Below are 3049 nucleotides of genomic sequence, written 5' to 3'. Positions count from 1 at the left end.
GGCTTGTACCACTGCCCTTGGCTTGTTGTATTTTAAGTAATGTGTTCCTATTTGATGGGTATTTAGATGTGTGACTGTTTTCTTTTTAAGAGTTTTTTTTTTTAATTATAGCTATCATATACCTTGAAATTAGTTTTGAATGTTGTGCAACATGGTTTCAATTCAATTGTTTTGCATATGATATTCAGTTGTTCAGCATCATCTTTTGAATGGTGGATTCTTTCTCCATTGAATTGATTTGATACATGACTGGAAAACAATTGAACATAAATGTGAAGACTTTTTCATAAATTCAATTCTATTTCATTACTTTATAAGTCTATCATTTTGCCAAAACTTTCATATCTTGATTACGATAGATCTGTAGCATGTATTAAAATCTCATTTTGTAAGCCCTCAAAATTTGTTTAGCTTTTTCAATATTATTTTGATTCTTCTAACTTCCTTGTTTTTACTTAGAAATTTTAAGATCAACTTTTCAACTTCTGTAAAAGAGCCAGGTTGCATTGTGTTTAAGATTCCATTGAATCTCCAGAGTAATAATGACATTTTTAAAAATTCATGATATTTCTCTATCTTTAACCTCCTTTAATTTCTTTCAATTATGTTTTATACTTTACATTATATAAGTTTTACACTTCTTTGGACAAATATATCCCTAAATGTTTTATTCATTTTAATGATATTAAAATGGAATTGTTTTCCTAATTTTATTTTGGATTATTCATTGCAGACATAAAGAAATGCATTTGAATTATTATATTGATATTTTATTCTTCAACCTTTCTGATCTTTTGTTCAGGGATTCTTCAAAATTTTCTGTGTAGAAGATAATGCAATGTGCAATGGAAAATGATTTTACTCCATTATTTGCAATCTGGAGGACTTACATTCTGTTTCTTCGTTTTCTTTGGTAGAACCTCTAAGAAAATGTTGAAGGTAAGTGACATATGTATTCATTCTTGTATTTTCCTACTAAAATTGAGGAATATATTCAGTTTTCCATAATTGAGTTTGGTGTTAGCTTTGTGTTTTCTGCAGATGCTATTTATTATGTTTTAGTCCTGACTTTTTGAAAGTTCATTTTTTAAATTTCTTATCATGAAGGGATGTTCATTTTTGTCAAATTCTTTTTTTCATGCACTTATTTCTTTTTGTATTGTCATAAATGTTTATAAGATGTTAAAACCATCCTGCATTTTGGGATAAATCCTATTCAGTCATGGTATATAATCCTTCTTATAAGTCACAGGATTTAGTGCACTATTATTTTTAGCATATTTCATTTATTAGAAGTATCGATCTCTAGTTGTTTGTATGTGATGTCTTTGTCTTGTTTTGGTATTATAAATGTTCACCAACATATGCTGTAGTTATGCCCCAGGCAACCCAGCATAAATTGAAAATATTCTAAATTGAAAATGCAGTTAGTGCACCTAACCTATTGAACTTCCTAGCTTAGCAGAACAGTATTGATACCAGTTTTTGCCCCAGTGGTCAAAGGGATGACTGGGTGCTGTGGCTGATTGCCATTACATAGTAAGAGAATATCAGACTTCATAGAAAATAGTTCAGGAAAAGACCATAATTCAAAACTTTAAGTACAATTTATATTAAATGATTGTTATTTTAATAGCAATGTGAAGTTGAAAAAGTGAAATCAAACCATTATAAGTAAAATATTGTATATGTTATGGTTTGAATAAAGGGTGTTCCCAAAAGCTCATGTGGGAGAAAATGCAAAGATGCTCATAGGTGAAATGATTAGATTATGAGCATTGTATGATTGTATGGCCTAATTGATGAATTAATTTACTCATACTAGTTAACCAGGTGGTAACTGTAGGCAAGAAGGGTGGGGCTGGCGGAAGTAGGTTACTGGGGGTGTGCATGTAGAATGTATACATTTTTCCCAGGTAAATGGAACTCTCTTCCCTTGTCTCTCTTTTTCCTCTCCTCCCCTGACACTTATTGTCCTGAGCTATTTTTCTTTGCCATTCCTTTCCACCATGATGTTCTGTATCATCTTGGCCCCAGAGGTACAAAGCCAGCCATCTATGGACTGAGACCTCTGAAACCATGAGCCAAAGTAAATATTTCTGTCTCCATATTGTTCTTATTGTCTTTGAGTCACAGTTATGAAAAGGCTGACTAAAACGGTCTATATTGGAATATAATGTATATATTGTCCTTATTGTAATTATGTTATGAGGTAAGTAATGTTCCTTACTCTATTTTTTTTGGGGGGGGGATGAGCTTATGAAAAAATTGGTATTTATTTCTTTTTAAGTAAGTTCAAAGTTTACCAGTAAATCAATCTGGGACTTGCTTTCTTTGTGGATATTTTATTAGCTGCAATTTCAATTTTGTATATGTTATATGTCTATTCAGATTGTCTATTTCTCCTTTCAATTTCTTTATTTTTTTATTCTTTTTGGAATTTGTGTATTTCATTTAAGTTTTTGTGTATAAATGCTTCTCGTATTTACTTAAACCTTTATATATTTTTAAAGTTTACTTTATATTCTGATGTTCTTTTGCACAATAGGGTGAACATTGTTAAAAAATAATACTGTGTACTTCAAAATAACTACAAGTGATGACTTTAGAAGATTCACTCAAAGAAACGATAGATGGTTGAGGTGATGGATATACTAACTATCCCGATTTAGTCATTACAAATATATAGATGTATCAAAACACGATGCTTTATTTCTATTGACTTGATTGCAAATTGTCCTTTATTTATTCCTCATTTTAATCACTTGAATATTGTCCTTTTCTCCCCTTGGTTAGTCTAGCTAAAGATGGTGAATTTTGCTATTTTTTTTTTCAAAGAAACAACTTACACTTTTGGTGATATTCAGTATTTCATGAAGTTTTACTGCCAAAGGAAATAGATTCTTTTCATGGTAATGCAATAGGGTAAGCACACCAGATTCAAAGACAGAATGCCTTTATAAGATATTTATGCTTTATACATTAATAGGGAGACATAAAAAAGGTATTACAGACGAATTCACATTTGGTATTGTTATTGTGAGCTCTG

At 30.5% G+C, this 3049-nt stretch overlaps 1 long non-coding RNA gene across 1 annotated transcript in view; it reads left to right on the top strand.

Moving 5' to 3' along the window:
• The first annotated feature begins 805 nt into the window (after positions 1-805).
• The window catches only part of LOC125615982, a 14105-nt gene continuing 11861 nt past the window's right edge, over positions 806-3049 (top strand). Inside the window, exon 1 of the long non-coding RNA XR_007346581.1 lies at positions 806-939. This is a non-coding gene — a long non-coding RNA (uncharacterized LOC125615982). The remainder of the gene's footprint in view (positions 940-3049) is intronic.

Source organism: Marmota marmota, unplaced genomic scaffold (assembly GCF_001458135.2).
Source record: "Marmota marmota marmota unplaced genomic scaffold, marMar, whole genome shotgun sequence".
Lineage (NCBI taxonomy): Eukaryota > Metazoa > Chordata > Mammalia > Rodentia > Sciuridae > Marmota > Marmota marmota.
The sequence above is the reverse complement of the archived record's forward strand: the minus strand, read 5'-3'. Positions and strand labels throughout refer to the sequence as shown.